Below are 26,686 nucleotides of genomic sequence, written 5' to 3'. Positions count from 1 at the left end.
TGACGGACAAAGCAAAGAGGTAAGCTGCAGATAAAATGACAGCAAGCTTGATTGTTGAGGTGTTGATATAACTTACCGGCTATTCTTTTGATAGCACAGCTTCGTGCCTCCTGCGAATGTTAGTGTTGTATGCTTGCTTTTAGCTCCTTAAGGACATCACCTTATTGCGTATTTTAAATAACAATATTAAACAAACAGTTTTGCATTGTGTTTGGTTGCCCTTTTTTCCCTGGGAAACACATGATCCAAATGCATTCAGGAATGTTCTTGATGCTAGCGTTAGCTAACTCGTTAACTATGTTGGGGTCTTGTTTAAAAGTTGTGTTCATTCAATTTGTGGTAGCGTTAACATTTTCAAAGGCATCTTACTTGTGGTTTGTGTAAAAATATTGTCAGTAACATTAGTAATGGGATTACAGCTTTTGTTACTACTGTGAATTCCTTGACTTTTCTCTGCTATTTACATTTTTCATGTATCCTACCAGGGCAGGGCTGTTCAAAGTAGGTCCTCACGAGGTCCTGACGTTTCCCTGCCTTAACACACCTGATTTAGATGATTGCATCTCAGCAAAAGCTTGTTAATCAACCATCGCTGTTGTTTGTTGGATTTGATAGCTTACAGCTACAATATTAGTTTTAGTGCTGTTCTTCTCATGCATTAGTGAATGTAGTACATTGTTGGTGGAATGATTCTGTATATGCTTCTTGTTTTTTAGACATTTGTTGATATTTATCGAGGGCAAGTAAAGTAACGGAATCTTACTTTATTCAGAGATCTAAAGCAATGAGGCGGGAGCCATCATTTTCCAGCACAGGCAGAACCATGTGGAGTGAAAGGCTCCTCAGCCTGGAGGGGGGCGGGGTGTGAAGTGCCTAATTTGCATTTAAAGAGACCGCAGCAAAGCTTGACGATCAAAAAGGAAGCTTGAAAAATTTGTAAAATGAACACCTGAGGAGCTAAAATATTGAGAAATGCAAACCAAAGCATTGCAGTTCCACTTAATACAAACCACATCTGACTGATTTAAATAGGAAAAGGAAGGATTTAAAAGCATGATATGTCCCCGGTAATGTTTAACGGACTGTGTTTCACTTACACTATTGTGGGTGACTTGTGAGAAATTAGACAAACCAGATGAGAACTTATCGCAGCCAATGGGGTAAAACATGAAGCATCATGTTGGAGGAAGTTGTGTTCTCACTAAATGCAAGAAGAAACACTGTGTAGAGCTCGAAGATGTTTGAAGATGTTAGACATGACATCAAGTAAAGCCTCCCAATTCACTTGAAAGCCTTTGTAAGCAGTCAGCAAGAACAACTTTGCATAGCCCCAACAATTTGTGAAGCTTTGGATCACTGTACTGCCTAATTAGGATCTGACACAGGCTATTATGCTGCAGGAGTGGCACAGTAAAACTGCAGTGCAGATACTATTGTTTCAAATATGCTTTGAGTTTTCTGCACTGCTACAGAGAAAGAACCTTGTCCTTGAGACCATTCACTTTTATAAAAAAAAAAAAAAAACTGCAGATAATGAAGACAACGAAAACAAAACCAGAGAACAAGTAAATAGTCAGGATGACAAAATTGCGGCTCAGATTTCTTTTGGTATGCGAAACAGCTCTATATATTTGCAAATGTGCTCAAAAATGCATGTAAATATAGTTTACGTTCTTAGCTTGGACTAAGATGGGTTCATGATGTAAAACCACATATGCATGATAATAATCTGTGAATGGAGGAACAGCTACCAATTTTCTTTTTGCAACCATGCAGCAAATGTGCGTGAGATGCCTTGGCATGTCTCAGCCTCCACATTGCAGGCGCTGTGCGGTAATCTGAGAAATACACACAGCATGCACAATGAGGAGGCCCCGACACGTTGTTTCATTGCTGCCATGACAGGCTAATTACTGACTCAGTGGACTAACTGATTGCACTGACCTGGTGGACACAGAGGGAGCAGCCTCACGTATTTCCTCATAGTTAAGAACCATATCTGTAATATTACATGGAAGTGCCTGCGGAAGGGAAAGATATGTCTTTCTTAATTATTTAATTGAAACCCACTGGAGCCACTGGAGTGAGGTAATTTTTCCTTTTTTTTTATTCTAGGATTGACCACGTTCTTACTGACTTGCATACACAGACAGAGTAATGTGGAAATCTGGCGTCAGTCATAAGAAGCAAGGAAGCGTAGGTTTTGCAGGATTCAACTAATGAACAGAAGAGAATAAGCATTACTTTGGTCCTTCCATTTATGGATTTCATTTCATCACACTATGTCATGACTGTGCTTGACAGTATTAGTCTGTGTATTTATCTGTTCTGAGTTTAATGTTTTTGAATTTTAAAATTCTGTCTGGCTCTTGTCTTAAAGTCTTTTGTGTCAATCACCATTTCTGTCCAGTATGATTTCATCATTTGTTTATGGGCACAGGCCATTTACCGGTATCAGTGTAAGTCCCAGTCAACCTGACTAAAAATAAATTTTTTCCAACTAGTCTCTGCGTAACATTGCAATATGTATAGCTCTTTTTGGAACCTTTAAACTGTTAGTCGTTGTCGTCTTTCACTTCATCCGGGACCAGGTTGTGGGGGCAGCAGACTCAGTAGAGATGCCCAGACTTCCCTCTCACCAGATACCTTCTCCAGCTTCTCCGGGGGGAGCCCAAGGCGTTCCCAGGCCAGCCGAGAGACATATTCCCTCCAGAATGTCCTCGGCCTCCTCCCGGTGGGACGTGTGGAACACCCCCCGAGCGATGCGTCCAGGAGGCATCTGATAATGATGCCAAAGACACCTCAACTGACTCCTCTATTTGTGGAGGAGCAGCAGCTCTACTCCGATCTCCTCCTGGATGGCTGAACACCTCACCCTATCTCTAAGGGAGTACCCAGCCACCATGCGGAGAAAGATAATTTCAGCTGCTTGCATCTGGCATGTCGTTCTTTCGGTCATGACCCAAAGTTCATGCCCTTAGTTGTCAGTCTACCACTCCGGTGCATGCTGTAGGTCTTGGCTAGAGGGGGCCAACAGGACCACAACATCTGCAAAAAGAAGAGATGAAATTCACTGGTCCACAAACCGGCCCCCTCCAGCCCTTGGCTGTGCCTAGAAATCCTGTGCATGAAAGTTATGAACAGGACCGGTGACAAAGGGCAGCCCTGCCAGAGTCCAACATGCATCGGGAACAGATCTGACTTATTGCCGGCGATGCGGACCAAACCCCTGCTCCACTTGTACAGAGACCAGATGGCCTCTCATATGGTCCGTACTAATGGAGCGCCCCCCACAGGGCACCACGAAGGACATGTGACACTGTCAGAGGAAGAAAGTGTAATGGTAACTTAATTAGAAATATAAATACTCAGTGATGTTTAGAGAGAAAAAGTAATAGAAAGAGATTAACCCAAGTTGAATTTATGAATGAATTAAACAGCAGTTTTATTTTATCTTTATAATGATGTTCTTAACAGCTGTTGATCTCTGTGTTCTTGTTCTCCTCGCCTTCCCTTTATCTTTCACTACATAGGATTTGAACCAGGGGAATTTGATACCAGACCACCACCAGCAAAGTCTGAGTTAAATTGAGCACACTTTGAAAGCATGGCGTCTGCACGCGTCATCAACTGAATACCTACAAAATAAATGTTACTGCTGTGTTGCAATATTATGTACTCAAAACACATAAACTGTAATTATGTTTACATACATTATGCCATGTATAAAACCTTTTGAACGCACTAATATGACAATCAATCATAAATCACAATTATACAACAAATGATTTGGAATTATTCTTTGATTTGTCTGATTTAGGTGGTACTGAACAAATAAGGAAAAATAATCAAATGGCTTTTCTTGACCTTAATGACTTTCACTGTCCTCATCCCTCTCCGTCTCTCTTCACTCAGTACTCAGTCATCTGGCAGCTCTGCAAAATGAAATTAACATTTTAAATAATCTATACTTGTGAAGGTAGTTGTATAAAGTAAAATAGTCATGAGTGAGGCACAGAGTTTTCTAAAAGCAGAGCCACACAGAGGTGTGTTTTGTGCTCTTAAATTGTACCTGAAGTTTGCTGCTCTGACTCCTGACTGCTGTCCACAACCTCCATCGCAGCAGGAGCTCTTGCAGCTCTAGTGCTGCTCACTGTACCGACAAAGCTTTCTTCACCACCGTAGTAAAGAAAATCCAAAATCCACCCATAATTTCCCGTCTATTCAAATTCACCTATTAACTATTATGCATTGGCTGTATTCATATTACAAATATTTTCTTACTTTCAACTGAATTTTTTAAAATTTGCAGTACCTTAAAACGTTTTATTAAGTCAGTTTTGGCCCTCATGGTTCATCAAAGTGGAATTAACCTCTTTATTAAGCTATTTATGCTGGATAGACCATGCTATCGTTTTAACTCTTCGCAACTAGTGCCTTACCAGCTCCTTTAAGAAAAAACATTAATTCAGCACACTCTACTGCATCAGTGGCCAGTGCTTTGTTCTTCTTTAGCTTCGCCCTCTCTACTCCTCCTTTCCTTTTTCTCCTTGCACCATTTTACATAGTCTACTAGGGGTCCCGTGCGCAACCTGCTATTTCTCTGTGACAGATAGCTTAAAAAAATTAAGGGGGTTGGTGGGCCCTGGTCTGTCTTTTCCCTTTCACTACTGCAGTCCGTTGGAGTTTCATCAGAGTGGCATTGATTGTTTTCAAACGTGACCCAAACCGAACCTTTGGTCTCGCCCCACAGCGATTTCTGAGTGGGCCAGGCCAGCGGCCAGGCCACCGGGATATCTCCCAGTGCTCCCGTTGGCCAGTCTGCCCCTGGTTTGTGACATGCAGTCAAGGCAGGCACTGTCTACCCTATAACCTAATTTCATTAAGTATTTTTTAACATAAAGACATGTTTTCTTATTGTATTTCAGCTTACAATAATGCACTCTCTTCTGGTCAGGCAAGGGGATCGATGTGTTATCAACCTAGTTGCTTCACTACCAACAGAGCGCAGAGGTAGTTACAGCTCTTTTGAGTGACTGCACTTTGTTGAATCCCATGGATTTAATTGAGCATGTTCAAACTGCTAATGTACAATTAAAATGCATGTAGAAAGGCAGACTCCTATGCCTTTACAATGATTCAGACTCTTCTAATACCTACATAGTAGTAAAGGTTCAGATAAAATACGGGCTAGAGAGCAAGAGGATGTCCAAAGTTATTTTATCAACTTTTATTTGAAGAATAGCAGTTGAACAGAATTGTTGACATAATTTTCAAAGTAAGAAAATCTCATTTAATATCGCAGTAGGTCTCTCATAAAAAGCCCAGATTTTTTGTGTATCATGAATTGCTTAGATAGTCGAATTAGAACAAAACCAGAGGATGAAACAGACTCAGCACACAGGATAAGACAGTAAATGAGGTTTATTTCTACTGTAGACTTTGTTTAAGGAATCTTGAGTTGGAGTTGTCCAGAAGCCAGAGGAGGAGGTAAACCCAGGAATCCAAGGAGAGAGAGATAGTACTGGTGATGAGAATATTTACAGTGCAGTCCTTAGGAGGGAGTATTACCAGATGTTGGCAGGCAGGTAGGCAGATAGGCAGGTCGACAGGCAGACAGGCAGACGGATAGGCAGACAGACAGGAGTCCACATAACTGAGGTTATGTTCCAGCAAAGGTCTGTATCAGCAGCTACCTTAAGAAGCCCATGAGCTCATTAGGAGAATCCGTTGCAGCTGCAGACAATGAGCTGCCAGAACCAACCAGAAGGGGAGGAGCAGAGATTCTACAGTACCCTCCCCTCAACGATTGCCTCCAGGCAATCCAGAATGCTTTTCAGGATGGCGTTTGTAAAAGGACGTGATGAGAGCAGGGTCCAGGATGTGAGAACGGGGAACCCAGGTTCTCTCTTCAGGTCCATATCCTGCCCAATCCACAAGATATTGAAAACCACGCCCCCTACGCCGAACATCCAGAATACAATTGACCATATATGCAGGGTGGTCATCAATAAGTCGAGCAGGGGGAGGGGGCTTGGTGGGAGGACTCAGGGGGCTTTCTGAGACTAGCTTGATCTGGGAAACATGGAAAGTAGGGTGAATGTGCATGGAAGATGGTAGTTTGAGTCTCACCGCAGATGGGTTGATGATCCTCTCAATGAGAAAAGGGCCAATGAAACGGGGGGCCAACTTTCTAGAGGTATCCTTTAATGTAATATTCCTGGTGGAAAGCCAGACTCTCTGATTGACGCGGTAGACAGGTGCAGCAGAACGGTGACGGTTAGCGTACCTCTTATTTTGTTCCAGAGTGCGTAGGAGGGTCCTCCTGGTCTGTTGCCAGATCCTGCGACACCTGGAAACATAATGCTGAACAGAGGGGACCAGAATGTCAGATTAAACACTGGGAAACAGTGGAGGTAGATAGCCCAGTGAAGCCTCAAAGGGGGACAAACCAGTAGCAGAGGAAGTATGTGTGTTGTGAGCATATTCGATCCATGTGAGATGTTTGCACCAAGAAGAGGGGTTGTCATTTATAACGCACCTCAAGGCGACTTCAAGTTCCTGGTTGCATCTTTCTGTCTGTCCATTAGATTGGGGGTGGTATCCAGATGAAAGACTTACGGAGGCACCAAGAGTTTTGCAAAACTCCTTCCAAACTTGCGAGATGAACTGCGGGCCTCGGTCAGAAACAATATCCAAAGGTATGATGGGAGACCAGTGATGAAATCAACGGAAATGTGGGACCAGGGGCGGCTAGGGGTGGTCAGAGGTTGAAGAAGACCAGCAGGGGGTTGATTAGTGTTCTTGTTTCGAGCACATGTGGGACAAGCTGCAACAAAATCTTTAATGTTGAGGTTCATAGTCGGCCACCAGAAAAACCTTTTGGTAAATGTGATCATACGAGTCACCCCAGGATGACAAGTCAGTTTATTGTGGTGCACCCAATCCAGAACTTTATCGACGACAGAGTTGGGAACGAACAGCTTGCCCGCTGGGCCAGTACCTGGGTCAGGTTCGGACCTCTGTGCCTCCCTGATGTCCTTTTCAATGGCCCAGGTGAGGGCGCCCACAATACAAGAATCTGGTAGGATGGAAGCTTCAGTCTTGAGTTGGTCAGAATGAGAGAACTGGCGAGAGAGAGCATCAGGCTTAATGTTCTTGGAACCGGGTCTGTAGGAGATAGAAAAATGAAAACGAGCAAAAAACAGAGACCAACGGGCTTGTCTGGGGTTAAGTCTTTTGGCATTTTGAATGTAGGAGAGGTTCTTGTGATCAGTCCAAATGAGAAAAGGGACTTCAGTACCCTCTAACCAATGCCGCCATTCCTCAAGCGCCAACTTGATGGCTAAAAGTTCACGGTTACCCACATCATAATTTTGCTCTGCTGGAGACAAGCAAATAGGCACATGGATGTACCTTATCATCCAGAGAAGACCGTTGAGATAGAATAGCCCCTACTCCAATGTCAGAAGCATCAACCTCTACAATAAATTGTGCACATGGATCAGGATGAGTCAATATGGGTGCTGAAGAATATAGAGTCTTTAACTCACCAAATGCCCTTTCTGCCTCAGGAGTCCAATGGAATGTTTTCAGAGAGGAGGTGAGTTGAGTGAGAAGTGCAGTGACCTGACTGTAGTTCCTTATAAATCTCCTATAAAAATGTGCAAATCCCAAGAACCTTTGAAGTTGCCTGTGATCAGTTGGAGTAGGCCACTCTACCACTGCCTTGGTTTTCTCGGGATCAGTTCTGTACCTGCCTGCCTCAAAAATAAAACCCAAAAAAGACACAGATGTGACACTGAATTCGCACTTTTTGGCTTTAACAAAGAGTTGATTCTCAAAAAGCCTCTGGAGAACTGTTCTGACATACTGGCGATGTTGTTCTATGTCCTGGGAAAAAATCAAAATGTCATCCAGATAAACGAAAACAAAGAGGTTGAGAAAGTTACGAAGAACATCATTAATAAGAGCCTGGAAAACAGCGGGTGCATTAGTCAACCCGAAAGGCATAACCAAATACTCAAAATGTCCCAGGGGGGTTTTGAAAGCCGTTTTCCACTCATCACCCTCTCGGATCCGGACCAAAGGGTAAGAATGGCGCAGGTCTAGTTTAGTGAAGATCTTGGCAGAATGTAATTGTTCATGTATGGAATCAATAAGTGGTAGTGGGTATTTATTTTTAATAGGTATTTGATTCAATCCTCTATAATCAATTCTTACCCACAAAGAAGAATCGGGCACCAACAGGGGAGGTAGACGGACGAATGATCCCAGATGCTAAAGAATCCTCAATGTACTCTTTCATGACCGTTCGCTCGGGTCCGGAGAGTTTAAAGAGTCTGCTGGATGGTAGCGGAGCGCCTGGGAGGAGATCAATTGGGCAGTCATAGGGGCGATGCAGAGGTAAAGAAAGAGCCCCTTGTTTGCTAAACACAAAGAGATCCTACATTGTGGATTAAAACAGATGTGTTTTTGTGTGCTGACAGCGATGTTATGGTGAAATATTGTCTGGATTGATATTGCTTTGTGTACTGGTTTTAATTCCTTGGTCATTTTAACTGATACCAACATGATAATTGTGTAGATGGCATCAATTAAAAGAAAGAGTTGCTGCACATACAGAGCTCAGCAGGCTATAATTCTATTGGCTAGATGTCTCATCCATCAAACTCTAAGTGTGTTCTCCCTCTTTTTCCAACACATTGTATTCTAAAATGTGGCAGTGGTTACCTAAAGTGCCAAAAGTACAAATAGTTCAATGACCCATGTTTTACAATGGTTAAATGGCTTAAACTCCACAGAAATTGAATGGGGTGTTGTCAAGAGGAAGAAGAGAAACAGTAGCCAACAATGCAGACGAGCTGAAGGTTGCTGCTAAAGCAACTTGGGCTTCTTGAACACCTCAGCAGTGCCACAAGCTGATCACTATCATGCCTCATCACATTCATGCAGTAATTAATAGAAAAGGAGCTCCAACCAAGTATTGAATGCATACTCTAGGATACATAAAATACTTTTCAGTAGGTCCACATTTCTGTACTATAAATATATATTTTTAATTGTGGAATTATATACTGAACAAAAAAGTGTGAAACAACTGAAAATAAGTCTTATATTCTAGGTTCTTCAAAGTAGCCACCGTTTGCTTTGATTACTGGACCAACAAGTGCTAAGCATCACTGGGAACTCCTTAAAGACTTTTGGAAAACCATTCAGGTGACTACCTCTTGAAGCTCATCAACAGAATGCCAAGAGTGTGCGGAGCAGTAATCAAAGCAAAAGGTGGCTACTTTGAAGAACCTAGAATATAAGACATATTTTCAGTTGTTTCACACTTTTTTGTTCAGTATATAATTTCATATGTGTTAATTCATAGTTTTGATGCCTTCAGTGTGAAGCTACAATATTCATAGTCATGAAAATAAAGACAGCTCTTTGAATGAGAAGGTGTGTCCAAACTTTTGGTCTATACTGTACATACAACACATGTTTTACATACATGCATGTTCAATCTGAAACGTTTATTTGCTTCTTCTTTGTGTTTACAGTTTCACAGTGTATATATGGGCGGAAACGAATCAATGGCCTGAACCTGGAAGCTTTCCTTGCACAATATAATCCTGTTTATGTATCCGCCAAATTGTTCAAACATTCAGGCGAAGCAGAAGAACAACCTTATTTGTATGTGATTATCGGATTTGGTAATTATACTTTTGTATTTGTTAGCAAATATGTTTTTTTCATTTTACAAACCCCCAGGTGCTACAGCAGGCATGTATTGGTTCTGCAGGGCTGAACTAACCAGACATAAGCCAATGACTTACAAGTAGCACTCCAATACTTTTCTCTTTCATCAATAATGTCGTCATGGTAATTTGACATATAAACAAGGAGGCAAGCGCTCGGAAAGTCATGAACATAGTAACTGATTATTTCACAAGCAGTTCTGAAGAATAGGCATTACTGAGATGTTTTGTGGGAAACTGCTGGGCATCTTTTTTTAAGGGTAATTTAAATCCACCAGTCATTGTCTCAGTTCAGGCCAGAAAAATATGTTGGGCTTTTTAATTGATATTTCCTGCCTAAGTTTAACCTGAACAAAGATCTGGAAATTCAGGTGTACCTGTTCTTTTTCATCAACGCTAACAACTTTTCAACCACACACAGAAAGTGAAAATTGTCTGTAATATATCTTTTCAATGAAATGTCCTCAGGGGATAAGGGTCGGTACTGAAAAGGGCATTTGCAGTGTGTGGAAATTTGTCCTCTGACAGTGATGCACAAGGTACTACTATAAGTAAGTACTAATTTAGCATTGTTGGAGGCTCACAGCAAACCAAGGTAATTTTAAAGTATTGAAGATTAATGAAGTAATAAAATCTGGGCAAAATCCATTTCTATGCTTTATATGTGGTGAACAGGGACCTTTTCATGTAAACGTTTATTATTAGTCTTTAAATAATCCCAGCTGAAATATCTTAGGTAAAGACAAAGCTTTTTGTTAGCATTGTGGCATAGATAAAATAAATATATATGATTCACCTTTTAGCAAACACTTTAAAGACTGATTACTCTACGTATGAGCTTCTAACTGTTCTTTAATGTAAAAATTTGACATTAGATTTTTTTTCTTGATTGTCCAGATGCAGCAAAACAGGCTAACACTATGGTGCTACTACTACCTTGTTTGGAGGGAGAGTGGGGGAGACATTATTCCAAAGACAATTTGAAAGTAAACTGAAACTTCAAGCATCACAAACATATGCAGAGCAACTATTTGGTTTCTAAATGCAATTTTTATTATCACAGCAGAAAAACCCTGCACAAAATTGCTGCTCAGTTCTCATTGACAGGATTGACAAGTGTTCCTTTGTGTCTTGACAGAATATTTAAAGTCTAGGTCTAAAAGTGAATTCATTGTAGCAACCACTTTGTTGAAGGGTTACAATACTCCATTATTAAGTATCATTGGTACATAATGTCACATTATGGATTGGTGACATCTAAACCTATATATATGTTTTTGACTGTTTTAAATCCCACTGAGCACCAGCAGCTCTTTGACTTTGACAGATCTCTGTTCTTTGAAAACAATATATCAGAATCAGAATCAGCTTTATTGCCAAGTTCGTACATACAAACAAGGAATTTGACTCGGGTACACTTTGCTCTTTGGTTTTGGTTTTGTATTACAGAATATACAAATTTACAATGTACAATATACACATATAAAAAGGTGCATTTGCAACATCTGTATGCTGTTGTTTTGTACTCTATTGAATGTTCAACAGAGAAACAGCCTGGGGGAAGAAACTGTCTCTGTGGCGGCTGGTTTTAGTGAACAGTGCTCTGTAGCGGCGGCCTGAAGGTAAAACTCTAAACAGTTTATGTGCAGGGTGTGTGGGGTCTGCAGAGATTTTAGCAGCTCTTTTCTTGACCCTAGACCTGTATAAGTCCTGGATGGAGGGAAGGTCAGCTCTGATTATTCTCTCTGCAGTCCTGACTATTCGTTGCAGTCTGGACCTGTCCTGTTTTGTGGATGAGCCAAACCACACTGAGATGGATGAAGACAGGACAGATTGAATGATGGCAGTGTAGAAGATGACCAGCAGCTCCTGTGGAAGATTGAACTTCTTGAGTTGCCTCAGGAAGTACAGTCTCTGCTGGGACTTCTTTCGAACAGTATCCTATATTACCAACTCATTTAATTCACATTCAGTTCAATAAGAATATATGACTTCACCATATATTTTTACCCAAAAAAATTTAATATTGGATGATTTTCTCCCTAAACAACCATATATCAGAAAATCCATTGTGTATAATTTGTTTTTTACTTCACATTTTGGTCATGGTTTATATTATAGTTATATACATATATATGTTACCATTTCTAAAGAAGTAGGAAAAGGGGATCGATAATTTACAGACACCCAGGCAGAGCGAGGCTTTAATCTTCAAAGCGCACCACGCACATACATATTAACTGTTAACAACCAGGGCCACTTGACAGCTAGAAAGATACATTCCCTTCTATTCTTGAGCTTACCATAAAAGCACTATTCTGAGCATAAAATAAAATGTTTGGTTGCCTTGACAATGCCATATTGTTATGGTACCAAATTTTGATATTATTTAAAATATATATAAAAAAGTATATCAGAAGAATATGATTTTAGTTTAAGCCTCAATATGAACTAAGCAAAAACGAAATTGGTAGTAAAATTTGTTTTGTATTGAGATGGTGGATTACTTTGAGAAACAACATTAGGATGCATCCTTAGTGATGTTACTTGGCGTCATCGGCTGATTCGGATGATTCTGACATTGTCACCCTGGGTACCTGACTCAGGCTGGTCAGACTTTTGCTTGTGCCATAAGGAAACCCATGGAAATCTTTTTTTCAGCTAAAACATTTTTGATTTAGTTTCCTTCGTCCAACAATTCTAAGTGTCCTCAGTGACTGGCCTGCAGTCCAAACACCTGATTTTCACCTGATTTTCACAACACTTGGTTTTCTTTAATTTGCTCTTAGATTTGATTATCAACTCATCAGTATTTTGCGCTTCTCATTCATTGACCCTCCCCACGTACTCAAGGAGCAGTGACCTCAAACACAGTAGAGCATTGTATTGGGGTACAGTCTACGATGTGATGAGGGAACCTTTGAGATCTGCTCATAACCTGCAGCCCTGGGCAGTATAAATCATACAAAATTGCTTCTGGTATTGATTTCAAGGTCTTATACCCTCTTCAGCAAAGTTCATGGTGGATTTATTCTCAATATTGCTGAGAGATATTGACAGCAGTGATTTCAAGATCTGGGCTAAAGTATCTGCCAGGTTTGACGAGACGGAGGACCCAAGAATGCTGCTGACTAGACATCCTAATTTGTAAGTAAAGTTTTAATTTAAAGCAAAACAAAACTCAGTCACAGGTAGAGGCAGACGCAAACAAACAGACTAAACATGAACGGGTGACAGAGAGAAGTGATTTGTAATGTTTCCGCGAGGAACAAACAGAACAGCAGTGTATATATGGAGCATGATGCAGGTGAAACAAGGAAACTGATTGCATGGTGCAGGTGGAGCGAATGAAGCTGATTACTGGGTGACAGAAACATGGCTAGAACAACACAGAAAATCCTGATTAAACCTAAGAAACATAACTGTAACAGAACATAAACCAAAAGGCACTATGAACTAAAAACCTCAAGAAAACCTAAACTATAAAAACAATAAACAGAAACAAGATCCCAAAACACAATAACGTAGAAAACATAATGATAATGAGGAAAACCCAAAATCAAAAACCAAAATACCCCCAAAACATCCTTCAAAAGCCCCCAAATAACTACAAAGCAAAATGGATACTGCCAGAGCATCATCATCACAATAATTATACCAGGTAATACTGATGAGATTTGTTATGTGGATTTATGTCCCTTTATAGCTATACATTTTTCAAGCATATACATGATAAATTTTACTTAAGTATTGTACTGAGACAAATTGCTGCTCCTAACTGATTTAAATTATTATTGGGGACAAAAAAGAAAGAAATTCTGATTGGGACATCCCTAAATGGTAGCCGTTCAGATGGTCACTACAGTTTTCCAGAGAAGCTTATTTTGATTTGAATGGTAGCAACCTTTGTACACAGCCTTCTTTACAATGGCTTTTAATAGCCTAACTTATTATACAGGTACTTCTCAAAAAATTAGCATATTGTGATAATGTTCATTATTTTCTATAATGTAATGATGAAAATTTAACATTCATATATTTTAGATTCATTGCACACTAACTGAAATATTTCAGGTCTTTTATTGTCTTAATACGGATGATTTTGGCATACAGCTCATGAAAACCCAAAATTCCTATCTCACAAAATTAGCATATTTCATCCGACCAATAAAAGAAAAGTGTTTTTAATACAAAAAACGTCAACCTTCAAATAATCATGTACAGTTATGCACTCAATACTTGGTCGGGAATCCTTTTGCAGAAATGACTGCTTCAATGTGGCGTGGCATGGAGGCAATCAGCCTGTGGCACTGCTGAGGTCTTATGGAGGCCCAGGATGCTTCGATAGCGGCCTTTAGCTCATCCAGAGTGTTGGGTCTTGAGTCCCTCAACGTTCTCTTCACAATATCCCACAGATTCTCTATGGGGTTCAGGTCAGGAGAGTTGGCAGGCCAATTGAGCACAGTGATACCATGGTCAGTAAACCATTTATCAGTGGTTTTGGCACTGTGAGCAGGTGCCAGGTCGTGCTGAAAAATGAAATCTTCATCTCCATAAAGCTTTTCAGCAGATGGAAGCATGAAGTGCTCCAAAATCTCCTGATAGCTAGCTGCATTGACCCTGCCCTTGATAAAACACAGTGGACCAACACCAGCAGCTGACACGGCACCCCAGACCATCACTGACTGTGGGTACTTGACACTGGACTTCTGGCATTTTGGCATTTCCTTCTCCCCAGTCTTCCTCCAGACTCTGGCACCTTGATTTCCGAATGACATGCAGAATTTGCTTTCATCCGAAAAAAGTACTTTGGACCACTGAGCAACATTCCAGTGCTGCTTCTCTGTAGCCCAGGCCTGGGGAATGCGGCACCTGTAGCCCATTTCCTGCACACGCCTGTGCACGGTGGCTCTGGATGTTTCTACTCCAGACTCAGTCCACTTCTTCTGCAGGTCCCCCAAGGTCTGGAATCGGCCCTTCTCCACAATCTTCCTCAGGGTCCGGTCACCTCTTCTCGTTGTGCAGCGTTTTCTGCCACACTTTTTCCTTCCCACAGACTTCCCACTGAGGTGCCTTGATACAGCACTCTGGGAACAGCCTATTCGTTCAGAAATTTCTTTCTGTGTCTTACCCTCTTGCTTGAGGGTGTCAATAGTGGCCTTCTGGACAGCAGTCAGGTCAGCAGTCTTACCCATGATTGGGGTTTTGAGTGATGAACCAGGCTGGGAGTTTTAAAGGCCTCAGGAATCTTTTGCAGGTGTTTAGAGTTAACTCGTTGATTCAGATGATTAGGTTCATGATTAGAGACCCTTTTAATGATATGCTAATTTTGTGAGATAGGAATTTTGGGTTTTCATGAGCTGTATGCCAAAATCATCCGTATTAAGACAATAAAAGACCTGAAATATTTCAGTTAGTGTGCAATGAATCTAAAATATATGAATGTTAAATTTTCATCATGACATTATGGAAAATAATTAACTTTATCACAATATGCTAATTTTTTGAGAAGGACCTGTATTATGTTATACTTTGTGTTCTACATTATTACTTAAATTCAGAGATCAGCATATTTCTAAAATTACAAAACATATGTTTGCAAGTCTGCTCATGCTAAATCAATTTGTTTTCTTAAAAAAATCGAAAAACAAGCTGATATCAGAATTAGAAATTTTATTGTATAATTTTAGTGCTGAACAATGTATCATCTTATAACCATTATACAGTGAAGGTGTGGTATGTTATACTCCTGACTAAGGATGGGTACTGAGTTCTGTACATTTATAGTTACCGATCGTATTCCGTCTGTACTACCAAGTACTGATTCACGTAAAATCAAACAGTACCATGTTTCGGTGCCTAATTCATTAAACTCAACTTATCAAAGTTTATATATAAAAAAATAAATATGTTAAATTAAAGATTTTTGAGATTTTATTAATAAACAAATTAACATTTATTACCACATCCACACACACAAAAGTACCGAAAACTGGTAGCGTTAACTACTGTAATCTATTCCCAAGTACCGTGTATCGGTAGCGTATCGGTTCAAATGTGAAAGGTACCCATCCCTACTCCTGACAAGTGACACAATTCCCATTGTGAACTGCGTCACTTTGTGGAAAATTTTGTGCTTGTTACTCTATTGCTTCAGGGACTAAGTGAACACTACAATTTACTCTTGGGACTTTTTAAAATGTTATTTTTCTGACTGGTTGTTAATACTTTCGATCTGGACTTCTTTGTTTCTAATCTGTCTGAAAAAAATTCAATCTATTGAAGTGTTATCTCTGGGTGTTTGAGCAAACAGATAAAAAAAAAAAACATGTCCTTGTTGAGCAGACAAATAAACAATAATGCAAAAACATATCTCAAAGTTCAGTCCTTATTAATGAGATTTGGTTGAAATGCAGATCAAATGATAAGAACAAAACACGCTGATTTCAGTGCAATGGGTTCTCTCTCTGACGTACGTCTTTCAGCATTACCTAACCATCTCAGTGTTTCCTTTCCCTTGACAGCAAGGTGACTTCTTGCAAATGCCCCACCGAGGCTTGGCTCCAAATGTACCACGTTTGAGTGAGAGAGCCTGAGTAACCATCAAAACAGCATTTTTAGAAAGCTTATCTGAATGCAGTTCATAGCAAAGTGCATCCAATTTCCTGTACAGGTTACACAGCGACTGTAAATTATCTTTGGCTGCTAAACACTAAATCAGCAAACACAGTTTATTTGAATCAGTTTAAGCAATAAAATGAGTTCAATCAAATATTTTAAAAAAATAGATCTAGCATGCCCAAGGTTTCCATAACAACCAACTACTAGTGCCACAAAGAGGTATTTGAGTCTGACTGCGAAACACTTCAGAAAACTCCCACGGAGCAAAAAGTAAACTGTATATTTACTTTTCTGTGAAGACAAGTACTGCCAGGTGTGCTGCTGTTATAGTATGTTTAAATTTCAATGTTTTTTAGAAGCTAACCTTTAAGGGTGGCAACATAACCTGGTTTACAGATTAGTCTTTTTACTTGCATTAAAGAATACCTTTAACTTTTCTTTTTATGACACTGTGAGACTGCAATCTGGTATTTACTATATAATTCCATAGGGAAGTTTGTTTACAATCACAGGCCTGAACGTGATATGAATTTTGAAATTTAAATGATTTATTCAAACTGTTCTTTTCCAAGGTGGGATGATTATACAAACAGACGACTTCAAAAAATCTAAAAGGAATAAGATAAGCTTTCTAAAAATGCTGTTTTGATGGTTACTCAGGCTCTGTCACTCAAACATGGTACATTTGTAGCCAACTGTGTTCAGCAATACTGGGTTTTATGATAATATATTTATAGGTAAGCCCAGAATTATTTATACCCCAGGCATTTAATTTTCATTTGACCAAGTCGTTTGCTTCTGACAGGAAATTAAATAGCCATCTCTCAAAAGGTAATAAAACTATGTAAAATGGGACTCAATTTAAAATATATATATACAGGTCCTTCTCAAAAAATTAGCAAATTGTGATAAAGTTAATTATTTTCCATAATGTCATGATGAAAATTTAACATTCATATATTTTAGATTCATTGCACACTAACTGAAATATTTCAGGTCTTTTATTGTCTTAATACGGATGATTTTGGCATACAGCTCATGAAAACCCAAAATTCCTATCTCACAAAATTAGCATATCATTAAAAGGGTCTCTAAATGAGCTACGAACCTAATCATCTGAATCAACGAGTTAACTCTAAACACCTGCAAAAGATTCCTGAGGCCTTTAAAACTCCCAGCCTGGTTCATCACTCAAAACCCCAATCATGGGTAAGACTGCCGACCTGACTGCTGTCCAGAAGGCCACTATTGACACCCTCAAGCAAGAGGGTAAGACACAGAAAGAAATTTCTGAACGAATAGGCTGTTCCCAGAGTGCTGTATCAAGGCACCTGAGTGGGAGGTCTGTGGGAAGGAAAAAGTGTGGCAGAAAACGCTGCACAACGAGAAGAGGTGACCGGACCCTGAGGAAGATTGTGGAGAAGGGCCGATTCCAGACCTTGGGGGACCTGCGGAAGCAGTGGACTGAGTCTGGAGTAGAAACATCCAGAGCCACCGTGCACAGGCGTGTGCAGGAAATGGGCTACAGGTGCCGCATTCCCCAGACCTGGGCTACAGAGAAGCAGCACTGGACTGTTGCTCAGTGGTCCAAAGTACTTTTTTCGGATGAAAGCAAATTCTGCATGTCATTCGGAAAACAAGGTGCCAGAGTCTGGAGGAAGACTGGGGAGAAGGAAATGCCAAAATGCCAGAAGTCCAGTGTCAAGTACCCACAGTCAGTGATGGTCTGGGGTGCCATGTCAGCTGCTGGTGTTGGTCCACTGTGTTTTATCAAGGGCAGGGTCAATGCAGCTAGCTATCAGGAGATTTTGGAGCACTTCATGCTTCCATCTGCTGAAAAGCTTTATGGAGATGAAGATTTCATTTTTCAGCACGACCTGGCACCTGCTCACAGTGCCAAAACCACTGATAAATGGTTTACTGACCATGGTATCACTGTGCTCAATTGGCCTGCCAACTCTCCTGACCTGAACCCCATAGAGAATCTGTGGGATATTGTGAAGAGAACGTTGAGGGACTCAAGACCCAACACTCTGGATGAGCTAAAGGCCGCTATCGAAGCATCCTGGGCCTCCATAAGACCTCAGCAGTGCCACAGGCTGATTGCCTCCATGCCACGCCACATTGAAGCAGTCATTTCTGCAAAAGGATTCCCGACCAAGTATTGAGTGCATAACTGTACATGATTATTTGAAGGTTGACGTTTTTTGTATTAAAAACACTTTTCTTTTATTGGTCGGATGAAATATGCTAATTTTGTGAGATAGGAATTTTGGGTTTTCATGAGCTGTATGCCAAAATCATCCGTATTAAGACAATAAAGGACCTGAAATATTTCAGTTAATGTGCAATGAATCTAAAATATATGAATGTTAAATTTTCATCATTACATTATGGAAAATAATGAACTTTATCACAATATGCTAATATTTTGAGAAGGACCTGTATATCTGTTTTTACTTACATTTTATAAAAAAATGCATTTGGAAAATTGTTAAAATCTTTATTGTCATTAAAGCAATGAAACCCTTCCTATAGTTTTTGCATGTTTTTACAGCCATTTTGATATTTTATCTTTGGTGATGAACTCCAAATATTTAAGGTTGAAAGGACCCATTGTAATCACCCTAATCTTTAGGCCCCTCCACACATTCCCTATCAGATTCAAGTCAGGACTCTAGCTGGGCCCCTCCAAAATGCACTTTTTTTTTTTCCTGTGATTTCTTTTTCATTTATTATTTTTTAACTGCTCAACACAAACTTGTCGGATGTTCGTCAAAAACTGACCTGTAAATCACTGTATAACCAAGACATCAAAAGGGTCTTACGTCATTACATTACTATAAGAAAGGCAATACGTATATTCTCAGCAACAAGTAGGGTCAATGGGTCACTCTATGTTCAAATGGGTCACTCTTTTTTCAAAAGAGTGACCCATTGACCCTTGGTGTTTTTAGCAGAGTTAGTGAAATGGGAAAATGAAAAGAGGTTTCCAGTCAACCTGATTGGAAAGATGCCAGCCAATGTGGTTGACAGGTTCCTACACCTAGTGATTAGAGAAAAAGATGAAGAATGGCATTTCTGTCCATGCACAAGGCAACGTGTGTGGTTCGGACACCAATATGAGCTGCTCTTTGGGGGCGTGGCTGGGCCATTTTTGGCAAGTCACCTGAGTGGCGCCTGACAAAACAAGGAGAGAAAAAAGGTGGAGTCTGAAAGCATGTCAGTTCTTACCATTTTATCCACATAAGCATATAAAGCATAGAGGGAATTATTACTGTGAAATGTTTGATTACATTGACCCTGATGAAGCCACAAGATGGTCTGTTAATAAAGTTGTTTCCCAGTACTTCAAGTGTGGCTGGAGTCTTCATCCCACCAGATGTTAGACCCTCTCCATGGACCTTGGGTGTTGATAAAGTTGTGCCAAAAACTTTTGGACCTCTAAATACCAGCCAGTTGTTCAATACAGGCAGATTCTTTCTATGAAGCGCAGTCCACTGTTTAACATAAGAACTGCAGTTCAGTTGTGCCTCAAACAGATGTAAAGCCAATATATGGATAATTTAATTGAGATGCTATGTATTCCAGGAGTGAATGCAAAAGGACTATTAAGAGTAACAAATTACTGTTAATTTGTTGCTCTCTAAATGCAAGCCAGAAAAGGGAAGTTCAGGAAAATCCAAGCTACAGAATAAAACATCTGATAACAGACAATAAGGGAAAATCTTGGCCATCAAATCGCATGACCCCTGTCATTGAAAGAAACACTATATGCACGTTGTGTTGCCAAGTAGACAGAGAGCAAACTGACAAGAAAGTATGTTCTTTGGATTCCAGGTGTGTGGGGGGCGGGTGTTATGAATACCTAAGTAGAGTGGTGCGAGTACTTGTTTAGAGGCCAAAACAGCTGCCAGCTGCATTGTGCGAGACAGCACTCTGACAAAGGCACATGTAAAGATCTAATCATGTTTATCATTATTCTCTACTTTTTGTGCACAAAGAAAGAAACTGAGCATGCTATCATGGCCTGCATGATGAACCCCACACATTGATATTATAAACATGCTAAACTGAAAAAAAGGATGAAATTATAAAGAATTTATTAAGATAAAATGTCTTTGACTTTTAGTTCATGCTTTCTTACATTTTTGCATTGTTTACAGACTTCTTTTGGACCTTACACATGTTCAACTCCAAGTTTAAGCTTTTAAAGCACTTTTAGACCAGGAAAACCAAATTTAGCCAGTGGATTGTAGATGATGAATAAATGACTGTTAAACCCAAAAGCATCCACTGGGTAATCATTAAATTGAGCATTTTTGACAGGGCTGCTTACAATTATTTTAATTTAAAAATGTCATTGCAGGAATGGTCAAATCTCACCTAAGGAGTAGCGAGGCATTCTGTCAATGTTGCACTCACTAAGCAGCATCTGCTATGTCCTGAGAAAATAGCCATGCCAATCTTCATTTAAATTAATTCATCAGTATTTTAAATCATATTTGCAGAAACTATAATAAGATTAACACAAAAGTCCTTGAGCTGAACTTATTGTATTAATTCTGATTACAGAGTTAAAAACTTAAGTGTTTAAACTGGCCTAATCTATCTTAATTAAATTCAAAGGTGATTCACATGTTGTCCTTCAGTGACTACCTTCAAGTTTAGGGAAGTACTTAGACTGAAGTACATTTATAGACCTTTAAACAACCTTCTGCTTGATTTAATGTATGCAAAAAAAATGTAGCAAATATGCTGTAAGATTTACAGATCTTCCCAGAGGACAGTCAGAGGTTTACATACACTAAGTATACATTTAACCATTTTTAAGCCCAGATGAGGATATCATCTATGGAGAGCTGTTTCATTCAAAATTATATAAATAAATAAATACTGCTATTGATAAATTATTAATAAATATTCCATGAAATAAATGAATATCCCCATGAAATAAAACAAAATAATTATGTTAAAAGAAATTTTCATATTTTTAATTCATCTATTTAATTCATTTCAAGATTTATTTAATTTACTTAAATATTTATTTAATATACTTAAAGATTAATTTATTAATTTATTTCATAATGCAGTTTTATTTTGTGACACTTCTTTTTGTAAAGCTACTTTACGTATTTCAGTGATTTTTATTTTTTAACCCCGTTTTTCATTTTAAGCTAATTTTATTTCATGTTCTTATATCCAAATGAGAAGGCGGAGTTTTATCTGTGGGGCGGCGCTGGGACAGCATGGCCGAGCTCAATTCGTGGCTGAGGCAGGCAGAAGCATGCTGCTGCCTGCCAGAAGACAGCATGCAGGAGGGAGCCAGACCGGCCGTAAAAGCCTGCCATGCCGGTTGCCGCTGTTTTTGTGGAAACCAATGCTGATTATCGGCAAATGGGATGTCATTATTGTTATAGGCTGTTACTTTTAAATTATGATGTATTTATTGGTTTTTATCTAATAAACAGTGTTAGACCCACAACATAAGGTGGCTGTATTTACTTGAGATAGAAAATAAATAGCACTATGTGTGTGTATGACATGCTGAAACCCTTGTCCCGGATAAAGCGGAAGGCGACGAGTACGAGTAAATAAATCTTTAAGCAAATTAAATAAATCTTTAAGTAAATTAAATAAATCTTGAAATTGATTAAATAAAACAAGATAAAAATTTATTTTAACATAATTATTTTGTTTTATTTCATTGGGATATTTATTTATTTCATGGAATATTTATTAATAATTTATCAATAGCAGTATTTATTTAATTTTGAATGAAACGGCTCTCCATAATCATCAATTTGACAGCTTTTGATGAGTTAAGTCAGAACATTTAAACTAACTTTTAGCACACCTGTGTATTTTAAGTCAATACTTTAAACACACTGCTTCCTTGTGAGACAAACTTGAAAAACCAAAAATTAAGCAAAAATGTGAGGAAGAAAACTCTGGTTCATCCATTGACACAATTTCCAGATGCCCGAGGGTGCCATGTTCATCTGTTCAAACAATTGTAAGGAAGTATTAAAAACCATGGGACTATCATTTAGCCATTCAGGAAAGAGATGAGTTCTGAGTCCAAGAGATGAATATGTGTTGGTGTCAATTCACAGAGAAAAATGCTGTGTACCGACATGGGCAAAAATGCCACTGAGTGAGGAAAACGACTCAAAAAACATAATAAAAGCCACATTAACATTTGCAAATACTTTCAAAGACAAATACCGTAATTGTTTGAGATATAAGGATTATAATTATTGATTAATTGATATTTATCAAACATTTTAATTAAAAATCATAATTCAGGAAAATAGTTTCTTAAAGAAAAATCAATATATACAAATAGAAATAAGAGATGTCTTCTGTTGTTGTGGTTATGGGATCAACATTCTTAATAATTACAGTTAGTTATTCATCTCTAATAATTGATAAATTATTAACCACTATTATTCAACCGCTTCACCGAAAGTGGAGGAACCACGACATTGTTTTGACAGATAAATCACTCTTGCACGAAATAAACACAAACGCTTCTCTTAATTATATATATGAAGATTTATTGAAGCGAAATAATTCTGATATACCATTATTCTGGTCCAAAAACCTTCACCTAACTAACAAACACTATTCTACACAAAGGGGATAAAAATGACTACCTAACAATAATAATAAAATAAAAATATATGGTCATTGAGTGTCTATGAAGATCAAACCAGCAGTTTTATGGACAAAATGTGCAATTTGGGTTAAATGGAAAGAGAAGTCCTCCTGGTGTGCTGATTTCTCGACTACAGTGATCGACTGTTAAAATGGTGGGGCCCCGCCCCTTTAGTCATACAGCTGATTGCCGCAAATCTCGAACAAAGAGACATAAAACTCTGAAGCGGGAACTCAGTGATAAAACTCCAGTAATAAAACTGGAACAAAGGAATGGTCAGGCGAGGCCCAGACCACAGTAGCTTTGAATGAAAACTTTAAAAGTCCAACTTCTAACTCCTAGCTGATTTGGGATAAGCCAGACAAAACATGAACCACGCACGATTCAGCAGTGCTTGCACAGCAAATCAAAACACAGCTCAGCATAAAACACTTCAATCAGTATTGCATGCAACAAGTTAATACTTTAGATTAACTATTGGTGATTCTAAATCACCTTAACTATGCCTCATCCTGCACAGACATCTAAATGCACCTATCCGGTTTAATATAAGAAGGAAAAAATTTAAGCTGACGTTGATTTCTTCTCTCCACCAGTTGAGGATGGGTCAGGTCTGAAGAAAAACGAGGGGAGGGGGCACCACGTGTCCGTGACCAAATTAAGAAAAAAAAATGAACGGTAAACTTCTCATCCGTCCAGGAAGGGAAAATATAAGGAACCATTTAGACGACTGAATCAACATGGAGGAAACTCATCTCCTTGGAAATAAAACCTCTGTGGGTTTTTCACCTGGCGTGGTCTTCGATCGGCGAATAAATCTTCTGATCTTCTTGTATCAGACAGATTTCCAACTTTCAAGCTCTTCCAGGAATGGCCTTGTGGAGCAAAAGTTCGCCTGCGAACTTTTGTCTCTCCAGATATGCGCCTCCGTTGCATCGTCCCATGAGACACGCTGGAAATGGCAACGAAAGTTTATTTTTCCAGGTGACGTCAGAGCGGCGATATCTGTTGAGCTGCGCATGTTCAACTGTGCGACTAAAATGGATGACTCCAACAGAGACATGCATTACAATCTGATTTTTACATTTTAAGGAAAATGGTAGAGCTTGTAGGTCTGAGAACTCTATTCCAGTTGTGAAGTTTAGGGGCGCCGGCATCATGTTGTGGGAGTGTTCTGCTGTAGGGGGGACTGGTGCACTTCAAAAAATAAATGACACTATGATAAGAATAGCATATCAAAACATTCTTCAGGAAGTTAAAGCTTGGGTATGACTTATCTTACCGCCAAATTAATGACAAATTGCCTTAACGACAACAGAGTCAATGTTTTGGAGTAAACATTACAAAGCTCTGTTCTCAGTTCCACAGAAAGTGTGTGGACACAACTTGAAAAGGTTTGTGTGAGCAGCAGCCTACAAACCTGACTTAGTTAAACACGTTCTGTCAGGACCACTTTACTGCAATGTGGCCTTAAGGAAAAATAAGATGAAACATATAATAAACATAGTGTTTTGCGAGTAGGCAAAAAAAGTTTAGATCTAGTCTCATTGGACCTCACAAACTTCCTTTTCAAATTTCATACATGGCTGGTGACAGATTACAAATTAACAAACAGTATTTGGTGTTTATATGTCCCTGTGTGGGCTGCATGGTGGTGCAGTTGGTAGCACTGTTGCCTTGCAGCAAGGAGGTCCTGGGTTCAATTCCCAGCCTGGGGTCTTTCTGCATGGAGTTTGCATGTTCTCCCTGTGCATGTGTAGGTTTTCACCAGGTACTCTGGCTTCCTCCCACAGTCTAACAACATGCCTGTTAGGTTAATTGGTAACTCTAAATTGCCCTTAGGTCTATGCATGAGTTTGTGTTTTGCCCTGCAATGGACTGGCGACCTGTCCAGGATGTACCCCACCTCCTGCCCATAGACTGCTGGAGATAGGCACCAGCTCCCCCACGACCCACTATGGAATAAGCGGTAGAAAATGACTGACTGATGTCCCTGCGTTGTAAAAAAATAACTTCATTACACATAATTGTTGTTTAAAGAAACAGCCTGAAGGACATTGATGCACCTGCACATAAATATTTCTCACAGTTCTGCAAGGTTAAAATCTGAATAACTTACTCTGCCTGCAGGCTTGTGTGATGTCCCTATAATAACTTGCAATTGCATTAAAAGTTGCATCATCAACAATGTTACTTACTAAGAAGGATACAGCTAAAACTGAGACCAAGTGGATGGGGAAAAGAAGACACTCAAAACAGACATTGACCAGTCATCAATTTAGCCGTAGAGTCATGATGGATTTCATTTGTTTTAGCACTTATTGTAGTTATATTCTATAAATTAGAATACTGAAAATTTTATTTACTTCAGTAACTCAGTTCACTAACTGATATCATTATATCATATTGTTTAATTGCACACGTACTGATGCCTTCAAGCCTTCATTTCTGTTAACTGCTTACAGCAATGAAAACATGACATTTAATGTTAGAATATTTGGTTATGGTTATGGTTTTTTTCATTAGTTACTATGATTCTGACAAACAATCCTCATCGGAACCCATATTCTAGTGTACTATATGACAGCATACACACAGAGTGTCTGGAGCTCTGTGATGTAAGACTGATGAAGACTGGATACAGATTTGAACAAAATAAGATTCGTCAGCTTATCACAAATGTCTGCCCTTTAAGCTCAAACAAACTAGCCATTAGTGACTATATGGCAGAAGAAAACCCTCATGATAAATATGATGTATGGTCTGAGCCTAACATGGATTTATGAAGTGTCACACACAGACCTCTCGATTTCCCATGGCTAGAACTGCAACCTGATCAAATACCCGCAAGAAAAAGTTACTCCTGCTGGCCATGAAAGGGTAACAGCTTCGCACATGGATATTCACTCCCCGTCCCCTGAGGTAGGCTCACACAAGGATATCTGCACACGTGCTTCATGCAGGGACATATATATATATATATATATATATATATATATATATATTAGAAAGGCTTCTTCAAAGAGCCGTTGTAGGTGCTGATTGCTGTGGGCAGGAAGGGTCTCCTGTAGCGCTCCGTCTTACAGCAGATCTGAAGAAGCCTCTGAATGGAGACACTGTTGTTGTATAACAGTCTGAGGAAGAGGATGCTCAGGGTTCTCCATAATGTTCTTCATTTTATGAAGAATCCTTCATAAAATGAAGGATTTTATGATTTCCAGAAATCTCCAGAGGTTCCAGAGGAGTCCCCAGACCAGAGCCAACCTTCTTTATCAGCTTGTTGAGCTTTTTTAAGTGCTTGGCTCTGATGCTGCTTCACCAGCAGATGATGGTAGAAGAGATCACACTTTCCACAACAGACTCATAGAAGATATGCAGCGTCTTGCTGCAAACAGTGAAGAACCTAAGCTTCCTCAATAAGTACAATCTGCTCTCTCCCTTCTTGTAGACGGCATCACAGTTGCAGCTCCACTCTAGTCTGATGTTCTGGTGAACACCGAGGTATTTATACTCCACCACCTTCACTTCTGCCGTGAAGGAAATAGTGTTTGACCTATTGCCTGCTTCTCTGGTTAATGCTGTACTTACTTAATCTTTCAGTTTAGGTAATCAGGTTGGTCCATGAGATGTGCAAAGCTGGCGATATTGTTTTAAA

At 39.4% G+C, this 26,686-nt stretch overlaps 1 protein-coding gene across 4 annotated transcripts in view; it reads right to left on the bottom strand.

Moving 5' to 3' along the window:
* Positions 1 to 26,686, bottom strand: part of htr2cl1 (5-hydroxytryptamine (serotonin) receptor 2C, G protein-coupled-like 1) — a 319,756-nt gene that overhangs the window by 225,108 nt on the left and 67,962 nt on the right. Inside the window, exon 1 of one of the 4 annotated variants that reach the window (XM_047385468.1) lies at positions 3,868 to 3,889. The exons of the other annotated variants lie outside the window; for them this stretch is intronic. The gene's annotated coding sequence lies outside the window, so the exon portion shown is untranslated. Of the gene's footprint in view, positions 1 to 3,867; positions 3,890 to 26,686 lie in introns of those variants that run through there. 4 annotated transcript variants of the gene reach the window in all.

This window comes from Girardinichthys multiradiatus, chromosome 14, assembly GCF_021462225.1.
Source record: "Girardinichthys multiradiatus isolate DD_20200921_A chromosome 14, DD_fGirMul_XY1, whole genome shotgun sequence".
NCBI lineage: Eukaryota > Metazoa > Chordata > Actinopteri > Cyprinodontiformes > Goodeidae > Girardinichthys > Girardinichthys multiradiatus.
Note: the sequence above shows the minus strand (reverse complement) of the source record. Positions and strands in the feature narration are given on the sequence as shown.